Source organism: Anopheles merus, chromosome 3R, assembly GCF_017562075.2.
Source record: "Anopheles merus strain MAF chromosome 3R, AmerM5.1, whole genome shotgun sequence".
Classification (NCBI taxonomy): Eukaryota; Metazoa; Arthropoda; class Insecta; order Diptera; family Culicidae; genus Anopheles; species Anopheles merus.
In genome coordinates, this window is record NC_054084.1 from 44963562 (window position 1) to 44987623 (window position 24062).

The 24062-nt window shown below is 41.4% G+C and overlaps 1 long non-coding RNA gene across 1 annotated transcript in view; it reads left to right on the plus strand.

Annotated features, from left to right (window-relative positions):
• The first annotated feature begins 8906 nt into the window (after nucleotides 1-8906).
• LOC121597531 overlaps nucleotides 8907-24062 on the plus strand; it is a 29202-nt gene continuing 14046 nt past the window's right edge. Inside the window, exon 1 of the long non-coding RNA XR_006005425.1 lies at nucleotides 8907-9240. This is a non-coding gene — a long non-coding RNA (uncharacterized LOC121597531). The remainder of the gene's footprint in view (nucleotides 9241-24062) is intronic.

Consider the following 24062-nt stretch of genomic DNA (forward strand, 5'->3'; position numbering starts at 1 on the left):
TGGCATTTTCAACCAATCCTTAATAGCTAAATGAAGTAAAGTAAACCAAGTAATGAAGTAAGTAAGAAGTACTTTTGACGAGTAAATGAATTAACATATTAGTATGGTAAAATAAGGCAAAACAAAGCATTAATTTATTAATTTATTGTTAATTGATCAAAACAATGCATATATGCAACAATGCTTCAAATGGAATTTATATATCGTAAAAAATATCGTTAATTTCTTCTCCCGCAATATTTTGTTTACCTAATTGTTTTGCATGTATTTCCAACGGATTTTCTATGCCAATCTATGATCCATGAGCTATGATCCTGGCTCAAAAGTGGGACAGATGGACACTCTGCTCGAGCGACTCTCATAAACTCCAAATTTAAAGAAAGTCTTCATTGCAGATGGCCATTAAATGGTTAATGAATGTACCAGGACAACAAGTATTCCATGACCGCTGTATTTATGTACTTCCAATTGGTTTAAAATTCTCTTAAGATATCCGTATTTACTTATCTCCATAATTCCCCTTCATAAATTTCAAGTTCAGAACATTCTATTCGTATCTAAATATGACAGCAGCTATGGTTTAATCAAAGTTTCTCACTGCAACTTGTACCATTTGCCGGTGAGGTGCAAGCATAGATGCATCAATTTGATTGTGATTCAACAAGTTTTTGACGTGTAAAGAAATTGTTCTAAGTTGACAAATTCAGGTGTGTATCGATACTCTCCTGTGTGCAAGAAGTAAAAATTTCGTTAAAATTTATAAAATGATATATTTATAAATTTAGTTAGTCGAACCCTGAGCACCACCGCCTACCCCTACCCCCCCCCCCCCCCTTTTCAAGGCAGTAACAACATTTAAGTTGAAATGTTACATTTTCCAAGACGGATAATGGGTAATCAGGTACAGAGGGCCTCAATAATTCTTACTGGTTAGGGCCCCCGACACTATAAATCGGCCACTGATAACAACAAAATTACGTCCAATATGCTAATGAGAAAAGATGCAGGCAGAAATGTTTTAATATTCCACCCATTTCAATTAATTGCTTTTGCAAGCATACATTTGAATAGTATTTCTATATGTTTCACCATAATTGAATTTGTTCTTACCCGCATGAGGGTAACGTAACATGTTTAGATAAAGACCAATGAAAAAAGTTTATTCAAGAAAGGTAATAAAAAATAAAAGCACAACATACATTAATCAATTACAAATAAAAAACAATCACCAAAATCAATAAAAACCAAACATAGAAGAACCACCAAACATCGGCACATTATGTATATTGTCCGTACTTCGACATACCGTGACATTCGTTGATAGAGACCAGCGCTACCTACCTACGAAGGTTAGCAAAAAGGAGGGAAAAAACAGCGATGGATATCATAAAAATTATGCTCACGTGACAATCAAGGCAGCTGCAACATTTTCTATGCTTAATCATCGTTCCACTCATCTCTCGGTGCCGTTGCGAATGGTGCTGAGGAATTAAGCGGGATGGTCTGATCATACCGATTGGAGAGAAAAAAAGGTATGGTCCCACCATCTTACTGTTAAAACGGGCAACCATCCTTAAATTAGATTTTGCACGCAAGAAGTATGAAATGAAACGAAAAAATATGGATTGTCACTGCCTCAGAGAGCCCGCAGCATCGTACCAAAGGCTTTTCGGGAAATTTAAAGTAGCAAGTAACAATTCATTAGTAAAAAAGGAATATAAGTATAAAGTGTGGCAACATTTTTTTACAATATAATAAAACAAAACATGCTATTTCCAAGCAAGTTTTTGCCCTAAATGAATGCGGAAAATTAAATAACTGTTAAAACTATAAAATAACTAGACAGCTCAGCTACAGGAGACTTATCGTGACATGACTTGCATTGCTTTGCATTTGCTTCATTGGCGCAAATTTAGCTAAAATAATAGTAGTAACAATGATACCATCAACAAACCATGACGAAATACCCCGACCCAGATTTGATGGACGGAATAATTTCAATGCGTTTTTTTGTGCGATGTCATTGTGCGAGTATACGTTGTGTTCGGTCTTCAAGGCATAACAGAGAGCAAAGCTTATACGCACAAACGTGGCATTACGAATGGTAAAGTAGGATGGAAAACACGCTTAAAACACGCAACCGAGACTAGGAGACGCCTGTAATGTACGTGCGAGAGGGGTTGGTAGAGAATCATTTTTTATCGGTTTTCCCCCTTCGAACGAAAGGACACTTGGTGTTGCAATGCCGACCCAATCGGGATGTGTGGAATGCGCTTCCGGGGTGTAGGGTAGTGAGCGAGTTCGAGAGCGAAGGGCTAGTTTAGGTGGATGAAGTATTGCTGGCAATCCAACCAAAAGCAAAAAAAAAACAGGACGCGTAACTAAACCGGCGACATGGTGCACTCTTCAATTTCCCAGCCACCCGTCCCTGAGTCCCTGAACCTGCGTCAACTCCTTCCATCCCCTGCTGTACGATGATTTCAGGTCGCACTCGCAGTAGTTTGATTTCGCAGTTCGGTTTCATGTGCTGGGTAATAAGTTCCACGCAGCGCAAGAGGGAAATATTGTTCGGTAATTGTAACGGATTCTAATCGGATGGGCTTGCCGTCTGTGGTTAAGATATGGCGGTGGTGGTAGTGATGATGGTTGCGGGGTGCCATATTCAAGTGCCCGCTGAAGGACCGCATCGAAAGGCCTACGCAATACTATTCGAAGGGATCGGAACGTCTGTTGGAGGGCGCGCGGAAGTGATTAACGATCGTGGATGAACGAGTTTTTTTGTGTTCTGTGCCCTGTCTTTCCTATTTTTTACTAGAGATTCTCTGTTTTTTCCGAGGCAATAATCATGAGATGGTTGTGGTGGTGGTGGTGTTACTATTACTGAGTATGCGACGAGGACGAGCGTATTTGATGAGGATGCAGGACTTCGGCGGGTATGTCTTGTACCCCATGTGAATATTTTTGATACGATACGCGACGTAAACGGTAATAGGAAAAAGAATGTCTAAACGTTTGAGGAGGAACAAATTTGTGTGTTTTTTGCGTGGTTAACCACAAGTTGTTGTTTTGCATGTTTCGTGCAGTGAAGTGTTTTTGTTTATGTTGATACGATTGTGCAAGTAACAATTTAAATGACACAAACAAAAACACACACACACACACACACACACACACACACACACACACACACACACACACACACACACACACACACACACACACACACACACACACACACACCATTTGAAAAAGTAATTGCATTTGTTGAATTTAAAATATAAGATAAATACAGTTGTATGTGAATAATATAAATTTCTATAAGTCGAAAACGAGATATGACAGAATATTATCTAGGAGCGTAACATAAATATGAGTAAGAGTACTAAATTTGAAAGAACTTAAAACAAATAAGTCATGTTTTTAATAAGCAACTTTTGTTAATTTTTTTCCATATAAATTATTATCTATGTTTAAATACTTAAAATGTCGTTTTTGTAACTATGATTACAAAATTGATGATTGAATTGATGAGCCAATTACTTCGAATTAAGATGGTTTGAAGTTGATATTATCTTCCGCATTTATTAAAAAAAAGTTTATTATGTAATGCAAACTAGTGATGGGAAAAATGAATATTTCGTCGGAATCGATTCCAGCTAGCTCTAAAGATTTCTGGAATCGATTCCGGATGGTAGGTCCGAAATCAGTTTTCGGAATCGATTCCAGAATCGGCTCCAAAATCGGTTCCAGAATCGGCTCTGACATCGGAATTGGCTTCGAAATCAGAATCGGCTGCGAAACGTAGTCGGTTTCAGCATTTCCATTAGAACAGTCGTTTTGGCGCAATGATGTTAAGTACTGATATCCGCAAAGAATCAAAATTTACTTGTAAACGACCCATTCTCATGGAGAATCCCGGACTGAATTCGCTACCGAAATTTTTAATTTCAATTCAAGAACTGATTCTCGTTCCGGATCTAATTCCATTTCTGGAGTCAATCCTGATTCCGTTACCGGAGTAAATTAAAATTCCCAAGTCGATTCTGATTTCGTAACCGATTCCGATCCGGGCATCGATTCCGGAGCTGAATTTGAAATCAGCTTCGGAGTCAACTCCGCAATCGGCTCCGAAATTGACTCCGCAATCGGCTTCGGAATGGATTCTGGAATCGGAATCGATTCCAGCATCTGAACCGGCTCCGGAATATATCCGCAAACTAAAATAATTTTCATATATTCATTAATTTATTTTAGGATCAGAGGGAAACCTCGATTTTTGAGAGTTTTTTTTTCTCTACCTAAATTCAATAAATTATGCTGCTGCATAACTAAAATTCCTATTATATTTAAAAAAAGACTTCTTGAACAGCCCCAATATTTGTATTTAGTATAAATCAAGGCTTTCATTACCAATCTTAATGCAGCAAGTTTTTATGATATTTCCATTGCGTTGCTATTCCACGACAGGCTCATGCCCAATATCCTGTTTTGGGTTGTCCACGGCCTTCGAAGCATTGGCAAAGTATTATCAGAACTTTTTCTGTGTGCCTTCACTGCTAGTGACTACACAAAGCGTGTGCGCGCGTGAGCAAATTCCTCCCTATGCCAAATTCCTACACACGCTATTTCGCAGCATGAAACCGCACATCGATCTACGCGGGGTGGCCATCATTTCCGGTGACAGCATGATTAAAGTCCTTTATTGGATGAAATTATGCAATGTTTGTGCTCTGATGCTAATGGTGCCGATGAGTTCCGTACAGATTCGGCTGACATTCTTCTCGCACCACAGCTTCAATAGTCCCGATCCCGACGAGGTAGGAGCAGTACGGTTTGGCCAGCTGCAAGGTTGTGACACGTGGGGGGGGGGGGGATCCTTGAGGTGTGTGAGCAATTCGGACAGCACGGTAGCATAATTTGCATTCCTAATCTAGGAATGTTGCGTACAACGCGTGGCATTCACCACATGCTGATCGATCAAGAAAAGGGTGAAACAACGAAGGTCCGAATTCTAGCTTTGCAATATATTAATACTAACAAAGCATTCAAAGAATGATAGGATATTCGCGAAAGTGCTTTAAAACCGCAAAGGACTAGAAACTTTAAGGTTCCCGTACTTCCAACCTATCGTTGAGTGTGTTTCCATCTAAATATCTATGCGAAATACAGTCAAATTATGCGATGTTCCATCTTAAACCAAACCTACAGCTACGTATCTAATTTCTTTTTTCCCTACGGTGCGTAAGCGCTGAGGGCTCCTGACAGGGCGATGAATGGCAGCTACTACTGTGCTATTCATCTTGTTCAGCACCTCAAGCTCGATTCGTCTAACCATCTGAAATCATACCCACAAAAACACAAGCATCCAAAAACCTTAAGAAGGGATGGCCATCCCTTGCCGGCGATAAACCCTTCTCCAAGCATCGGCGATCCTTTTGATCCAAAGAACACTGCGGGTGTTCGAACTAGGTCGCCTTCGGTTTGCCCTTCCCTTGTTTCTAACCCTTGTTGATCCGTCCTTTCCCCTTCGCCCCAGCCGGGCAAAAGTTTCATCAGGAGCAGTTCTCGCCCAAGACAAGTCCTGATTCCGGCACCAACTGGCGTCCGCGGCATTGTTAAAGCAGGAAAACTAATCACGCTAGACAACGGTGGGCCACCGCTGTTTGCTGCTGTGCGTTTGGTTTTGTCAGTGGCCATCACGAGACGCAAGCACTCCTAGAACTCCCGCTGCGTACGGAAGCACGATTACGATGTGAGTGTATGTGGGTATGATTCCCGCGCGTGTGCAACGCTATTGTACTGATGTGCTAGCCTTCAAGCTGATGTTTGATGCGCAGAGGGATGGTACGTGTTTTCGCCCAACGCAAACGTTAGCAGCAGACGTGGGAGAGTGCTGTCTTCGGTGCAAGAAACAAACCAGATGCTCACGATGATTAGCTGTATGATGAATGTTTATTTCTTGATGCCGTGCTGGATCTAATGGCGTATACACGTGATAGCTTTTCTTTGGCAGTTCAAAATCAAAAAGCGACAACAAATTGATGTAGAAGCGAGTAAACTTTTATATGTCAACTGAGTTTTGTAGAATTTTATTTGAAAATCAATGCATTGGAGGAAATAGCGACTGTGAATGTCCGGCAATTGTGTTTGTTGAATATTAATTTATTATCGTTAAATGAATAAAACTAGCTATTGGGTTAAATTTTCATACATTACTAATAATACTGTCATTGTTTGTACCAAAGAAAACCTCCTTACCAAACCGATGTTAAATTATCGTTAAGTAAATTCAACCCGAAAATTGCAGGATTCATCAGAAAGCATAAATTTCATAGGAAAACATATGCTCGTGCAAACTTGCACATAGCATAAGCTACCAGCTCGCAATCTGATCCAACCATTCAGCACCGTGTACCTGCTATGTGCGGGTACAAAATATGAAGAAAATTTAAATTTATCGATTACTGGCATGAAAGTTTATCGCCCAACAAAAGGGCACTTGCTACGTGCGCACGGCCATGTCCTGCTATTATATTGTACTGAGGCAAAACGAATGAAAAAGGAAACGATTGCGAAAATTTGCAACAATCGTGCGCCCGTTTATCAGCCTTTTTTATCGCTTTCCATTAGCACCACTCTTTACACCTCACATCTCATCCTATCCCACTCTCCAGTGTTCCCCTCTCCTCCACCTCCCTGTCCCATTCCATTCGACATCGATTTCATCCTGGACATGCTGTAGATGATGAAGGTGGCAGCAGCAGCAGTAGTAGTAGTAGTGGTGGTGGAGGTGCCAGTGATGCTTTGCAACTTTTCAGTTGAAAACTTTCACTTATGCCAGAGAGCACTTTGTCCAGTTGAAAGCCAGAGCAGCCAGCCGCATTCGGTCGGTCAGGCGGCCATTATTGTTGTTCCGATCCGTTCCGTCGGCACCCAGACACCCTCCCTTACTCTACACCCCTTTCGATCCACCCCGCTCCCCCCACCCTAATAGCCCACCATTTTGCCCGCCTTTTCGTTCAATGAACTCCGGCGTGTACGGTGGCCGGTGGTGGAACGGCAACCGAAAGGATCCGACGCGTTGGTGGGTCAATAAACTGGCACTCGTCCTTGGCATCAATAGCGGAATGATGCAACAATGGAATTAGCGTCGATAAACCGCACCAACCGTCCTCTCCCGCACCCTTTCCGCTCTAGTGTGCGCATTGTTCCCAGTCGTGAAGGGGGGCGGGTTCTAGTGATAAGGACAGGACCGAAGGGTGCGCAAGGGCGGCGTAGTGGACGGGTTTGTTTTCCTCTTTCAAATGCAGCCACCATCACTGGCGGTGTGGTGGTGTACATGTGTTTGAGTGAGACTCTTTCCTTGATTTTCGTTGTTGAGTCCCAATGTGCTTTTTTTCTTCTCTTCTCTTCATGATGTACACACTATGTGTGTTTGTGTTGGAATGTGCGGAGCAGCATGTTTCGTGCTCCCATTTCACGTCACTTAGGATAATTCACGTGCTTCTGCATCATTGCGCCCACTGTCTGGGCGAATGCGTAAATGTGTGAGTTTGTTTGAGGGTGTGGATCAAAACAATCCCCGAGAAGGAAGCGAAACAGCGAGAGCGTCGAGTGAGTAGGGCAGCAGCACCCAACGCGCCGGCACCAAGCAATGTGGAAAGGGGGCAGCAGTAATGAATAGTGTTTAAACTGAATTGCTGCTGCCAACGAGCCACTTAGCAGGACAATAAAAGCTTTGACTTTAAAACAACTTTTCATGCAGGGCTTAATGGCTGGTCGGTACCTCGGTCACCCGCGTCTCGTTCGTTCGTGCCGATTTCAGGCGGCGTCAGACGACGATGTAGGATTACCCCGGGTTTGCCATTGTTCAATGCTCGTCTGGTGACGCTGGTGACCTTGCCACACGAAAGCATAACACATTTTACGAGCGAATTGAAACTGAATTGGAGCAATGAAACATGAGTGCACACCATCACAGTAACAGGTTTTTATGTGTTTGTTTTTGTATGTACTTGAAACGGTCATGTGGTGCAATTATTAAACATTCAAACTCATTTTGTTGTTTTTGGAAAGAAAGGAAAGACAGATTGCATACGGTGCATCAAGAAATGATAATTAAGATATATTTATCAAAAAACATAATTTCAACAGCAGATGATCCCAAAATATGCTATTGATTGCCCGCCCATTGCATGGTAAAAGGCAAATTGAAGTAAAAGATTACGAATTTAAAGTTCTCACTACTGTAAACCATTGATAAACAGAATAGTAAAATTTAAATGAAACAATCGCGCATAAAACTAAGGCACTCTAATCCTGAAGCTGACGTTTACTACCAATCCACGGTAGAGAATTCCTCCCAACGACAATGGCAGACATTACGTCACTCAGAAAGTAGAACCAAAGCAACGGTAACGTAATAAAGGAACGAATCCCTTCCAATTACGCACTTTTCGACGCAGTTCTCCCTCCGCAGGCTCGACGTGCAAAACCCCCCTCCCCATGTAAACCACTGCGAAGCAAGGAAAAAAGGTCGAAGGGTAAAATTATGGCAACTGAACTGCGCAATCGCTAAATTCCTCAGCTACTAGAGCTTCACTGGTTATGCTTATTGACATGATGCTACCTACCGAACGAAAAGAGAGAACAGCATCAGCCTCATTTGCCTCATAGCCCAGAAGCAGGACAAAAGTGTATCGGGGTTTTTGCTAGCAGGTTGGCTTCTGCGTGGAAAACCTTTCTGTCCTTTTCGATGAGCCCGAACATGCCCGAACGGTCGTGTCCACAGACGCACACACACACACACTGTCAAAGAAGTCTTCCCTAGGGAGGACTTGTCCAAAATGTCTCCCCATTTTGTGCGGGCCCACTGTACTGGTGTTGGTGGAAGCACAAGGATTCGATTTCATCCCATCGTAGCAGTGTAGGTAAACGGCACGCCGTCCACTTTTCCGACAGCAACATGTTTTCCAGCACTCCTCTTTTGCGAGTGATGCATCGGCACACTACCTAGTGGTGGGACTGTATTGGGGGAGAGGGAGCAGAAACAGAGGTGGGGTTATAGGTTGAAACAAAATGTCGTTTCATCATCATCAGTAGTGGAAATGTAATTTTCGACTACCGGGCGGATTTTCCAGCATGGGTAGAAAGTTTTCATGGACCTCAAAAACGAGACGCTAGCCAAATCGCTGTCGTGGATTGTTTTCCAATCACAGCGCAGAGGCCGGACCCGGTGGGGTAAGTGTGGTGGTAGCGTAAAAATGGTGCAATGGAAATTAAACTTCACTCACAGACTCGTTGAACTTGTGTGCGTGTTTTTATGTGTGTGTATGTGTATGTTCTAACACTAAGGGTGGACACTTTTACTCCCAGCCACAACAAAATAAAGAAATAAACGAAGAGTTTAGTGTGCAAATGTATCACCCAGCTTGCAGGCTGCTGCTGTACGGGGAGTGATAGGTGCCGAGCAACGGGAACGGGAAAGGAAGGACTGATTGAAAATGTCAAATATTTTGAAGCGTACCCAACATGGGACGGACCACAGTGGGGGGGGGGGGGATTTTAGTGATTATCGATTTTTTAGTAGAACGGAACCGTACGGAGTCACCGTACAGAGTGGTGTGGTGGTGAGGAAACTTGTCCGATGGAAAATTTCATCCGCCCTTGCTGTGCTGGTTTGCGTGGAGGCAGATAAGGATTAAAGCAGGAGCGAAGAACAGGGGGTCCGTTCTCGTTTTTGGGGGAAAATAACGACCTGACTTTTAGTCAGCGTAGCTCGCAAAAAATCCGTCACTAAAACGCGTATATAATTAAACTTAAAGCGAACGAGCGAGAGAGGGTGCAATGGAAAGAAAAATAAAGAACGGCCTGTGGAAACTCCCCTGGCAACAACCCAGGCCGATACCTTCGAAGGACATCTTCGACGCGAGAGTGTGTAAGAATCAGCGCAGATGATGTGTACTGTGTTTCCCATTTTCGAGTGTCACCCTAGCTGGCGGTGTTCAGCACAAGCCAAGGGTTTCTCTCTCTCTCTACTTAGCGATCATCTGTGCCTGGAGAATGGTACCGGAAGCTGGCGGAGGTCTGCCAGGATGCGGCAACAGGGGAAGAATCCCTTCAAGAGCTACGGGGAACAAAGACCTTCAACATCTTGCTGGTGGCGTTCCAGGTGTTCAAGTATTTTGTACCGGACTGGTGCTAAGATACACCACACTGCCAAGCGATGGGACCTTTGCTCTAGAATTTCTATTCCCCGTTCTGGACAGTTCGCTTCAAACCCGTGACGCGATTTATTTCGCTTTGATATAAACGTTGTTGCTTCTTTTTTTTTGCTGTAGCACCTCTCGTTGTTGATGTTGTTAGATGTGTCTACTTCTTATTCAAGTGAGCGTGGCTCGTTGAAACAGGAGGATTTGTTGTCGCATGCTGTTGTTCTTGCGCATCGCCATCACTACGGTGTTGTATGGCAGATTATTTTTCATCAAACGCAAGAGCGCACATGTGTTATGTTTTGTTGAAGGACATAAACATCAGTTCCGGGGTAGGGTGGTGAGAAAGGAGCGAATAATAATAAATAAATAATCATTTTAATATTTAGCATTAAGAAGAAAGTTCGTGGTTTCTGCGAATCATCGATCTATCACTAATACTATTACCTGCAATTGTTATTGGATATTATGATTATTAGCATTTGCCTTAAATTCATTCAATAAAAATCGTTGGTGTGCACGTGTTTCTCCACGTTCCAGATGCCACAGCTGATTTTTATGTCAGTTTTCCAAGAGCTCTTTTTCCACACCATCAAGCAACTACCATGCCCTGATAAATCCTATTTTACCATGAAAAAAGAACAAAAAATACTTCAGCCCAAAACCGGAACACTCGGAAGTTGGCAACCGAGACTGCGATGCCGGTGAGTGCCACTGCCGCCATCATTTGCGGATGCGTTCCGTTTCCTGCTTTTGCTTTCTTGGAACTGCGGGCAAGGAAATACGCGTCAAACCTCCAAAGCTCCACGATCCAGACCATCAGCATCGACTGGAACTGGATATTGTGCAGAAGTTTCGTCGACTTCCTGTAGCCCTACCCTCCCGCATGACACCATCACAATCCCAAGCCAGAACTCGTGCTCGATGTTTCCGCTTTTGCTTCGTCCCGGCCTGTGTCGAACGTTCGGCGGCGTCGTCGTGGTTTACTTTTCCTATCGATGGTTTGTTCTCGTCTCGATCGTAGAGTTCCGATTGACTGTTTATCTTCATCGTGGGGCTTTTATCTGATGCTATTTAAAGAACACAACAGACAGGGATACATAGCGACCCGACACCAATCGGTGAAAGTTTTCCGCGTTAGTAATAAAGAGCCATAACGTGGACGCTACCCGTATGACAGGGAGCGGTATATGTATGCAAAGAAAATATTTTAACAACAGTTACTTTTTGTTTTCGGATTCATTTTATTTTTCGGCTTCTAAATTCAAATGCTTCTGAAACAACCAATCCTGTGCTTTAACCAGTGGATTTCTAAGTTGGCTAACTTTAAACATGACTTTAAAGTTACTGTTAGCTCGATTTTTAGACCGGCAAATGAGGGGTGCTGCCCTGTTGTCCTGGAGGCTCTGTTAATTTCCAACAATGATTTAGCTTGCCGCATAGCTGTTTGCAAAGTCTGTGTAAGAACGTTGCCGCAAATTACTGCCCACTACCACCATCGTATTCCCTTTGGGCAAACCGTGTCCCCAAAGATGAACCATGTCCCAAGCTGGTGCAGATGCGTCCAAATGCTCGTTTATTACACGGCACAATGGAGCAGGTAGGTAGGTAGCTGTGGGAAAAGACTTTTTGCCGACGGCATTTTTCATTCTGCTTGCTAGGCGTATGTTTCAAACTGGACACGGCATGTTGAAACTGGTTGTTGAAAGGTTAAAGCAGGGTACAAATTAAACTAACCAATCTAATTAGATTATGTTGACCGGCGGGTCGAGAGAATAGCGTGTTCCTCACCGTGTTGAAGGCGGAGGTGGATTTATGTTGGCAGTAAGCTGCACACTCCTTTGTTTCGATGTTGAGTTTTGTTGAGAGTAAAAAAACGCACTACATTACAAGACATCTCAATGTTATTCTGATTCGACCTTTACGAAACATTCACGGACGGAAGTTGTAGCTAAAAAAATTCTCAAGGGTGATATTGTAAGAGATTGAATTGATTGTTGGTTTTTTTTTTGCAAATATTTTAAAATTTGTGTTCAAACATTAAATTTGAATTTCAAATATGATTCAAAACTATTACATCAATTTGCAGATTTTATCAAATTCAAAAGACTTAATCTTACTTTATTGAAGAAATACTTACCTAAACAATTTAACAGTAAGTTGTAACAAATAACTGGAAAGTCATTATTAATAATAATTATCGAAAAATAATGAACTGAACAAAATCGATTATACACGTAACACGAAAGAAAATATAAACAGGAACATCAAATAAATAAATACAATAATTTATAGCAACGCAAAACAATAACAATTAATTTATTTTACTAGATGCTACAACCGCAAATATATAATAAACTGATAAAAAGATGAGTAAACAAAGTAAACGAATAAATAAATAAATAGCTGCAAATAAACCATAGCAATCAAAATGGAAGCTAGCAGTCTAAAATGTCAATTCTTTCATGAAATTGTACGTTTTCGCCCGATTGCATGGAAGTAGTTTCAATTGAAAACAAACAAACGCTCTAAAAAATCTGTTTGAAGTTCACTCGTGTGTACAGGATTTCACACAACCAACAGAACGACACTGGCTGGAAATTGGCCTTCAGTGGCCTCGTGCTTGGCAACGAAGCAAACAGCAGCTAATACTTTTGCTACATGCTTTTTTATCATACCACTTCCCCTAGGGGCCCAGTTGTCTAGAAAACATTTGCTTTTGTGCTCCAACCAGTGGAAAGGTAGGTGTTGCAAGAACACTTCCTCTTACTGCACACATGTAGGCGCGGGCAACTGGCAAAACACTATCACCGGCAAACAAAAAGTGTTCTTGATGCACACCCAAACTTGTCCCCCCTGGGTTATTGCGGGTGCTTGCTTGTTTTCTGTTCAAGCAGTTTCCACAAATTCCAAAGGGCGCACTGGCGGAACGCGGTGAAAGCGGTGCCACGCTCTTGCACAGGTAGAAGAGGAAGCAGAAGAATACGAAGAAGAATAAGTAGTGTCGATGCAGCCGATAGCGATGAGTCGACGAAGACCGATGCTTTGTAGTTAGGCCAGTTGGGGTTTGCCTGTGCTGTCCTAGGGGTTAGAGTGTGTAGACTTGTGCCCTAAATGGACCATTCGCCAACGACTCAGACGAGTCGGGTTTATTCGCTTCTAAGTCTCTCTTGGTGACTCTTTGCTGGGCAGCTGTACATGGAAGGGCAAATAAGGGATGGTAAGTGTCCTCGGGCAAGGAGGACCAGTACCGGAATAGTGTGTCTTCTAGAAGAATGTGGATTCCGGAAGGTAAGGAACAAAGCGTTCGCGTGCGTATATTTGTGTGACATATGTCAAGTGGAAAACTTAGCAGCATGGCTTTGTACGGGGTGATCATGAAAGGTGGCTGCTATTGCAGACGCTACCCATTGTTCTGTGTTGTTGCCCTGTTGCCCTTGTGCCATCGTTTGTTTTAAAATTGAATTTATATTTCTAAGGTAGCAAACAGCAGCACACAATTGCTATTAAGAATCGCATGCACCAAAGTACATTGCTCTATATTTCAACTGTGAAATAACACCATACTAACCTAAATATTGTTTCGTTGCCGACTTCGCATGAAACATTCAGCGGCAGGTTTGGACAGCGTTGATTTGTTAAAGCTTTTCCAAACTCACATAGCTTTTTAACGTCATCATCACGGCGATTTAGTACGGTGGAAAGATCCCGATTTTCCTCCATAAAAGCGACGAGTGGAGTTCTATAACGTTGATCATTAAACGATTATTTCGACTCCCGTAATCAGCCCAGACGTGGTGGCGGTACCAGTGTTAATGGGTTAATTTATCCTTCAGCCGACTCTCTAGGCGTTTTTCGAACAAATCAAACAAAAAAGAAACGTATAAAGCTTCTTGGAAACATGAGCGATAGAGAGCGAAAATGGGATAAAGAAAAGAGAAGGTAGAAAGAAGACAAACAGACTGAAAGATTTAAAAAGAATCTCCTTCCCTTAATCGTTCCTAAACGAGTTGGATGCGAGACATCAACATGAAAAATTCGAACCCCAGCAGCACGCAGCTACCTTTGCCCTTGCGGGAGTGGAACGGCATTTCATGAAATAATAAATAACCTAAATTAACCCATCAAATTTCCGCTTAATGCTTGCTCGCATCCATAAAATCCGTGTACCCGAGACAGCTCCATCGATAGCCCAACAACTGACCCAAAATGTGTGTTCCGACCTGGAAAACGAATACAAACGAAGGCGCGAAAACAGTGAGATGAGAAGCTAAACCGAATGAACTGATTTGTTGTGGAATGTTCGTAGCTATTTGTTCACACTCTGAATCTGATCACAGTTTGAAGTTCAGCGCGATCGTTTATACTTCTCTAGTAGTAGTGTAGGTTCAACGCTTTTTGTTGAACACATAATATGTCTCAGAGCTCGAGATTAGGAGTTTGTTTTGTACTGCATACACTGATTGATTCAATCATCTTAGACACGCTGTCTACAAAATATCAATTTTGCCAAATTCCAATCGTTTTGAATCGTGTGCGATTCTTTCAAGTCTGGCGCGGTACTGTTTGGTATCATTTTCTCATCTATTTTGCGTGATTGACAGATAATTCACAATGATGTTGGCATGGAAGACGACCGGATATCCCTGTATGAGTGAGCAGCAAAATGGTTTTAAAAAAAACAACGATGATAATAGCTCATGCTTTTTTATGTATCACTCGATATCTATATTTGCATGAAATGGTTTTAAAATGTTAATCAACATGTTATTCTCTTCAATATTTCTTCAACTTCATTAAAATTGGCAATACTTTAAGCTATACTTTGCAAATGATGAATTGTTGCAAAAAAATATCGATCGATCATTTTGAAACTTTTGATAATCCGTTATCCGTCGAACCGATGCGATGCGTATGCGGATTAGATAAGGTCGAGTTTTCGGGTTCATCAGTTACCGTTCCAGGTCGGTCGACGATATAGCTTCAAATTGGGCAAAGCTCAATTTGTACTAAAATTGAAACGAGGTTTCCCTTATCAATCGAAACCGGTTCCGGGTGGCTCATTTGAATTGGACCAAAGGGGTCCCTCTCCTGGTCGATCGATAGCAAGGGTAAATCCAGAAAACCATCGGAACACACTTGAACCGAAAAAATCAGCCCATGACCGATTGCGGAGCCGCCACTAGCCTCGAACTTCCGACCCCATGAGGCGGTGGCCGCTGATGGACTATACGATCGGTAATTTGTTCGAATTAGTTCTGGCGTATCTGATTAATCATCACAACCGCTTCGCACTGGCCGGATCTCGCGCGAATAGAAGAAGTGAAGTAAGAGAGATGCAAGAAAACGAAACACATTGAGGTGTTAAAGGAGCTTGGCGATTTAGCGCATTTTGAAGTTGGACGCGATCGTAGATCAAAACAAGCTAAGGAATGTATTCCACCCGACCTGTCGGAATCTTGTGAAGTGTACATGGTATACATGACGAGGGCCCTAAGTGCGCAGCACATTAAATGAACATGGCAGCACTCTTTCATCTCTCTCTCTCTCTCTCTCTCTCTCTCTCTCTCATTCTCTCTTTCTTCACATATTATTCGGAAATGATCACAGGTATGCGGATTTATCGTTAGCAGTGCAAGGGAAGTTTTGATATTTGCAAAGGGCTGACAGTGAAATTTCAAAAAAGATATTTTTACAAGTGGATTTTTATCTTTTTTATTGTAATATTTTATTTATATTTATTTATTTAATTTAATTTATCAGTAATATTTTTACCTTTTTTCATTCATCGCGAAACATCTCATTGATCTAACAATTGTATAAATTGTAAAATAGAATACATATATTGAAAGAAACATAAAAATACATTAAATTTTAATGACTAGTCATCAAGATCGATTTTTAACCCAAAGATTGTCCAACATCACTACACCCAGAATCCAAATCGGCTCATTCTTGTGCGATAGGGATGACGGCAGCATAAGTGAGCCCATGTCGTTATGGAATCTACTTCAATACTGCTCGATAGTTAATCTTCACCCATCGCTCATCGCTTGTGAACAACCGTATGGCAAAAGACGGATGGAATATGATTCATTCGAATAACATCAATATTACTTTCAACGCCTTTGGTAATAAAACGTGGATTTTTTCTTCTTTCCCATTCTGTTTTCTTGGGAGCTCGGGAACGCTCAGTGCAGCACATAACGAAACGGAGTTATTAATTCTAGATTATGGAGGATGTGGCTGTGCTTACCATTTGGACAACTCCAGCTTCTTCTTTTTCAAGCATACAACACCTAGTACGGTACGCACTGCAGCTGCACCGAGCGCTAGTGGTCGTTCACACCTGAAAGTATTAATTAATGATCCCCACCATCCTCGGGACGCTGATCGATTGTGGAGACGTAGGGAGCGAGCGGTAGAGCTGGGATGTGACTGGAACAAATCAACCACATCTTAACCGCTGGCCGCCCCGATATTGAGGACGCGTATCGGACTGGTGACACATTCTTCATTTGGGTGCATGGTAACGAGCAATGATGGGGAAGCAGTTGCGGTGGGAAAGTAAATTTATCACTTTGACGGTAATTTATCATCTTCTGAGAGTGAATAACTAGTGGGTAACACAAGCAAACAAGTAAGATTAAATTGTTGACCATGACAGGAATGCCAAGCCAGGATGTAGAGTTTAAAAAAGTTTCAAGATACACCGATTTATTAAGATATACATTAAACGTTTAATATATACTCCACTATTACGAAAGTACTGTAAAAATAAGATATTTATTGATCCTTTAAGTAAAGTATCAGTAGAAGCATTAAATACATTACAGAATACAACAAAAGTGTATTTAAAAGGGAAGTTTTTAAAAGTGAAGTACACTATTTAAGCAAATACATATGAATGAATAGGATAAATAAAGAGGATTTATTGGGTCGTAACTAAAATAGTTATCTAACATGAAATTAAGTAAATTTATTGTATACAAGCACTTAGAAAGATAATTTTATTCTTCATGAATGTTTCCTTTCCATCCGGTCAAGTAATGTGATGCATCGATCTTTAGTCTACCCTAAGGAAACATACTCGTAGGAAATAGGCCTCATTTCCGGGAATGAGACACAAATCGACATCCGGCAAGGCTAATGGTATCGCTTACAAATAACTATCGGAAGTAGGAAAGGGACACATGCACTAAAATAAACCTATTTTACACTTCTTACATAATTATGTGTACATACAGACACTCAAATCAAATTTTGATATTTGTTATTTACATTGAACAGTGCTTATACATTATGGAAAAAATGAAACAAAAAGCGAATTACAATTCATGAATACAAATTATACATCGTTGCTTTACTTTTTATCGACAATGTGCATCTGAAGCCTTACCAAATCAGCTGAACGAATTAATGGCCACTATTTTGAAGTCATTTTTTGTCCTATGAAACCTATAAACAAACCGTAAATGTCGTACAGAATGATTTTTTTGAAGAACCTCGAGTTATGCGAATTATAATATTTTTTGTTGTTGTAAACGATCGTTATTCTGCCAAGGGTGCATAGAAAGGGGACAATTAATTTATTTCTACACTAGCGTCTTTTTAATCACATCATGAAGGCATTGCGTTGCAAGGATGTAATGTAAAAAAAAGCAAAAGTTCCTTTCTCTCTACCCCCTACATCCTCCTTATCCATTCTGCCTCGCTATCCCGTGCAATTGGCACCTTAGAAGCTATTATTGTTTTTAGCGATCTACCCGTGGAAAGGGAAGACCCAATAGAAAAGTCATTTTCTTTCGCGTCGCGTGAGCCATCTTGGACAAAACTGGCACCCATAAATAAAAGACCCTTTTGCGCGAAAAACGCGATCGTGGTGTCGCGATGGGTTTAAGAGCAGAAGAAGCTAGAAAACACATGCAGACACCATTCACCGGGACACGCAGCGTACGAGAAAAGATGAACTAAACAAACAAAGCCCTACGCAAAGCCGTGTGCCCTCTTTCTCGCACTCTTTATGTGTGTGTGTATATGTGTGTGTAGTGAATTATGAGCGAAACTTACCCATCCATAAATCGTCTCCGGGGCCCATCCCCGGGAACTTTCGGTGGAAACTATCTTGAAAGTTTGAGTACGCTAGTACAGAAAACTTCAGGCGGGGGTCGTCCAAAAGGTGAACGTGTGAAGGACGACGCACTCGCAAACGAGCAGGATAAAGAAGCAAAAAAAAATACGAAAGAATCGTAAACCACACAAGAAAAAAGGGGCGACTAACTGCACTAAATCTTTTCCTCTAACCAAGAAATCCCCTGCTTGCCACCAACGGGTACTCTTCTTAACGATAAAGCAATCGATTTACATCCACGGAACGTAGCTATCGAGTTGCATGAACCAAAGAAAACCAAAGTCTGCAAGTATGAGTGAAATTTAAATTTCAATTAGACCACTGATGGTACGTATCGTAGCTGTTGAATGTCCCTTGTATCTGCTACCCATTACTATATGGGAACCACCAAGCGAATCCTTACAAAATCTGTCTTTCAACAGATGCCTAGGAAGTGGTGAAAGTGATAATTTATTAATAACCGTACCGTCCGTGTAACAATCCGCGTATGATATTGTTGATTATTTATTACGCGCATTGCGCATTACGAACGACCTCAAACACACGGAAGGCAAGACTTGGGATGGGAATAATGTGTATTGTCTAATAAAAAACGAAACAGAAAAACAAACGCAACATTTTTTGCATTACCGTTGTATATGTTCAGTCATGTTATAAGGACGATAGTTTGAAATGTTTTCCCAATCGAATGGATTAATTTTCCCATGCAAGTGCCTTTGCTTAACGTATTTGACCTAATATAGTTCAAACCGTTCATTCTCACCCAACCACCGACCTTACACGCCGTGAGAGTCGTATCTAATAGGCAGAGCAACGACTAAAAGCCACTTCCATTAAAAGAAAGCAGAGCGGGAAAGGAAAATTGTTTTGACATTTTGACCAGTTTCTGACATTTCAGTTCATTTCCCCCGTACGGAGAAAAAGGTTGCGTCACGTGAAACAACCGATGCTCGCCGGAAGCACCGGAATTCAAGCGGTCGAGGAGCAGGCGAGCGTGCATCAAAGTGCAGCTGGTTCTCGTTTCTGCTACACCCGCTCTCCCCTGCACATCAAACACTGCGAGTGAAACGGCGAACGTTTAATTGCATAATTTGGGTCCGGAAATCTAGGACGCGCCAATTAGCGTCACTGGCTGGCATTGTTCGTGTTTGACGGCCGGGAAGGAAGCTGCTGAGACTGCGACCGTGCGGTCCCTTCGTGTATTTTTTTTTCTTAGCGACATTCTTACGAAACCGGTGCACTTACTGCTGCGCCCAGTGAAAGGTCGTTCGCAGTTCGGTGGCCTCACAGGCGAGGACCACTGCGCGCACACCTGGAAGGGAGTAAGTAACTGGACACCCGACCCCGTGTAGACGCCCTCGGACGCCTGGTTTTGTGTGATTTATTTTTCCCCGAAGCTCGCGGTACCGAAAGGATACGAGAACTGGTCGCGCAATCGTAATGCGCCCGCCAGGACAAACACGTCTCTTGCGTTAGTCTTGCTTCGCTGATGCCGTAGAATATGATCCAAGGGTTTGAGATTCCATCACAACGACGCTGCTGCGTAGATGCGTAAAGTTTTCCCCCTTTGCGCGAGCACGCGAAGAAACGCGAAAAATAAGGGTCGTTTTATTCAAATATGCACGACCAGCTCGTATATAATTTAGGCCTGGGTAACCGGATATCAGGTTACGCGGTTGTTTTTTTTTTTTTGCTTCTTGCTCCTCAAAGTAGGAAGCTTAAGCTAACCTCATACGTAAGCGCGAGCAGACGAGGAAACCTATTGTGTTCACACGATCCTGCGTTTTGATAGAGGCGGAACAGTTCAAGGAAGAAGGTTGTGTAGCATCATCGCGGGGTCGCGAAAAGACTGACATCGAGATGAAAATCCACCGAATATCCTTTCTTAGGCTAGTTATTTTTTTGCTAAAGCAAAGGGATGCATGATTCGTTATGCCCAGTTTGCGAGTGAAATGATTTTAAACAGGGGTCCGCTGACCAGTGGAGCGCATCGTACACGCATAGACAACCTACTTACTTTCTGGAAAGAATATCTTGCATTGATCGGTCCTGGTGGCATGCGCGAGTCGAACTTGTAGTGTTTCAAACGATAGATGATGTTGGCTGGTAAGGTAATAGCAACCGTGGTCGAGGATCGAGTACATGAGCTCATTAATCTGGAGAAATCATGGTCGGGCCTTACTGGAAAGACCAGCTGATTTTAATTTCGTGATAAGAACACTGCACGTCGTGAGACATAAAAAGTGCAGCGATGAAAATGTGAAACCTTGACGGAAGGAACTTGTTTTTCACAAACGATCAGATACATTAGGGTGGACAGTTGTTTAAAATTATGTTTGTGTTTAAATTAAGTGTGTACTTTGAAGTGTGTGTTATCCTGTTTCTTCGTGAAAATTTTTATTGTATTTCCAAACAAAAAATCTTTACAAAAAAAAAACATTCCAAGACATATGACCATTGTACGAGTACAATAATTAAATTATTATTAGATCCAAAAATATAACAAAATGAGACGATGATGATCACAAATTCCACCTCCTATCCCAATACAGATTACATAAACTGAATGCTACGATAATGAAATTCACCAGCCATAAAAAAGTGCATTCCAAAATACACCCCAATGCATCGCTTTATTAATAACTATCCGCTCATATGGTTTGCATTTATACCATATCAGATGATGCAGCACAACAAATCCCTGTGATGCTGTGAAACGAAAAGAGAAAGCTAGAATAGAAAACATTTAAAGTGTTTTTAAGTTAATGGGAAAAGCGATTTTTTTTCTAACGTATGCATCTGCTGATACCAATGCAAATTTACATTCTCGGTAGTCCGACACGCGCCAGCACAAGCCATGCTGTCGTACCTTCTCCGCACGGGATGAATTTTAATTTCTTGTTTTATATTTCTGTTACATTTTGGTTTGTTTTTTTCCTGTTTACAATCGCGTGCCGTACGGAAGGTATGAGATCCTCAGTTTACTCAATGTTCGTGATGTTTTGTTTGTTGATTTTTTTGTGCGTGTTTGTGAGTTTGTTGGGTTTTTTTCGTCGTTGCATTATTGCAGTGATATTTTATCCCATTTCTTCTACCACCCACCCTCAATTTCCAGCCGGCTGGTCACATCATTTTCGACTCCGTTAGTGTCTGTTGTTGTTTTTCTCCTCCCATCCTCACTAAGCATTACATGTAGGACGTTTTGTTCGTGTCGCTTTAACACTCCTCGTTGATTAGTTCAACGTTTAAAAGGGGGGAAAGTCGCAAAGGCACGAGCGGAAGGTAGGCACAACTGCGCTACAAGCCGATGCATCTAGGTGAAAATTAAAATGCACCTGAGTGCAGTGAACGCAAGCGTGCTGTCAATTGAATGATTCTCCCGGGTAGGCCCGCCGGAGTCAGGGTTGGGGCGTTGTGTCACTCACAGGATATGGTGGGTTTTCCGATAGCACAACACCCGTCAGGATTCATTACCTCTAGGCATTAACAGTAATGAGTTCGGCGCATGGCACGGAATTGCAACAGACGCCTTGGTGGTATTGAAACGAGAAGCGCAGAAAAAAATAAACCCAGCACGAAGTGATGCTGCAGTTGAATGTAGCTTGGTGTCGGTAGTGCCACAATACCGGTGAGTGAGGTGCGCATAACGCCAGCTAATCTGCAGGATGGGAAATTTTCTGTGAAATTTGCCGAATAAGTCTAATCGCACAATGGCTACGTTGCTGGGTGAAAGCTACCAAACGAAAGAGGAGGAAACGCTATTGTTTGCTGCAGAGTTTTTTTTTTCATAGAATTGTTTGTTTCTTGAACGCACACCTGTGCCTTGTATTGTTTTGTAAATTCACGCACTTACATCACCACTGCAGCCCGAGAAGAAAATATAAATAATTTGTCCTACCCTTTTTTGTCCATGCACAAATGAATGCCATGTTAATGGATATGTACTAGATGGTAAGACTAACTAGATCACTGCTCTGGGAACAATTTTGTAAAATGTAGTACAATATTGATCCAATTGAATAAAAGAAAAACACATTATGACTGCAAAATCAGTTTTCATTTAGAATAATTTTAAATTGGTTTGGTATTGTATATATGACATCAGTAGGTGATTCCGGATCAGATATAAAAATCATAAAATTATGTTTTTTAATAATTAATTCGCAAGAAAAATCTTTCATGTTTTAATAGAACCACATTCTGAAAAAGTATCTTTAGTAGCACCTTATAGTAAAGTGTCATGAAAACACTTTTTTTTTAATTTTGGTTTCATACATAAAATACATGGCAGACTAAATGATAGTATGCAATACCTTGATGTTTAACGTTTAAGCTATAAGTAAGAAAAAAAGGCTTTAACAAGAACCAATTTATATAAGAACAATTTATTAGATTTCCATCTACAACATCAACAAACATCAAACCAAATTATCATCATCAACTTTTCTCACTTACCTTCCTCGCCCTTGGTACAACTGAAACCTACCTATTATCGATACCATTGAACACAAGTTTGTTTTACGCATCGCAGCATATTTACGCATAATCATAAAGTGCCTTTCGACGTTCGGCACATCCGTCACTTCCGCTGCCAACGCGGAGAACAATGGCAAGGGATGAACACAGGGACAGGAAGCCCTGATATGGATCCGATGACGATGAAAATAAACGGTGCACTTATTTCTGCCACATTTCGCACCATTTCGCCTCTGCGCGTGCATATTTGGAAAAGAAATATTGCACCATTTTCTTGGTTGCTACCTTTCGCGACGCTCGTTGGCTTTGGTTTTCATTTCACATTGGCTGTATGTTTGTGTTTTTTTTCATGATTGCCTATTGCTGAGTTCCAAAGGGCCCGGGATCAATATGGGCGATATCGCTATAGCTGTGATTGGCAACGGGAATGGATGGCATAGAACGATGGTTGAAAACATAAAAATGAATAAATTTGATTGCTTATTTCCAATGGAAGGAAGTAATTTGCGGAGAAATGCAGTAATAAACATTTCTCGGCTCGTAAACAGTGTCGGAAAGGAAGCAAAATTGAAACGATCCAAAAATGGTTTGGCTCTGCCTACCACTATAACGTCTGCTCGCTTTGGTGGTGAGATTGAAGAGCAGCAACAGTAAAACGGAATAATCGCGAACGGAAGAAAGGTTTTCGCGATTTTTCACGATTGATTGAGTAGGATGGAAATTTGAAAAAAAAAGTGGATAGCGATATCGAGGAAGTTTTACTTCAATTCTTTGAAGTTGTAATCTAGTATGGGTTTAGTTTAAAAGATTATTTGTTGCTCATTTTTTGTTCGCATTTGAATCGTGTTAGAACTAAGATGATAATGAAGACCCACCTCTAAATTTACCTTAAATTTAATTTTCTTCAAAACTATCAGATACGCAAAACATGTCTAGTCAAATTTTCAATTAGAAAAACATTCTTTTAATTTTTCCTATTGAGACTTTGAATTCTTCTAGTGGAATATCTGCCCACCTATGAATGTAGGTATGCATATTTTACGATATTTTTTTTTTTTTTGTGGTACACAACTGTTTTGATTCCTTATGAAAAATAACTTTGACAATCGCTGTACTCGTAAAAACCAACAGTGTATAATCGTCGTACTTATAAAAACAACAAACAGATTTTTTTTTTTGAATATTCGTTTCCGTTTTGGAATGGTCATCTCATTTTCGTATTGAAACAAAGTTAGTGTTACATA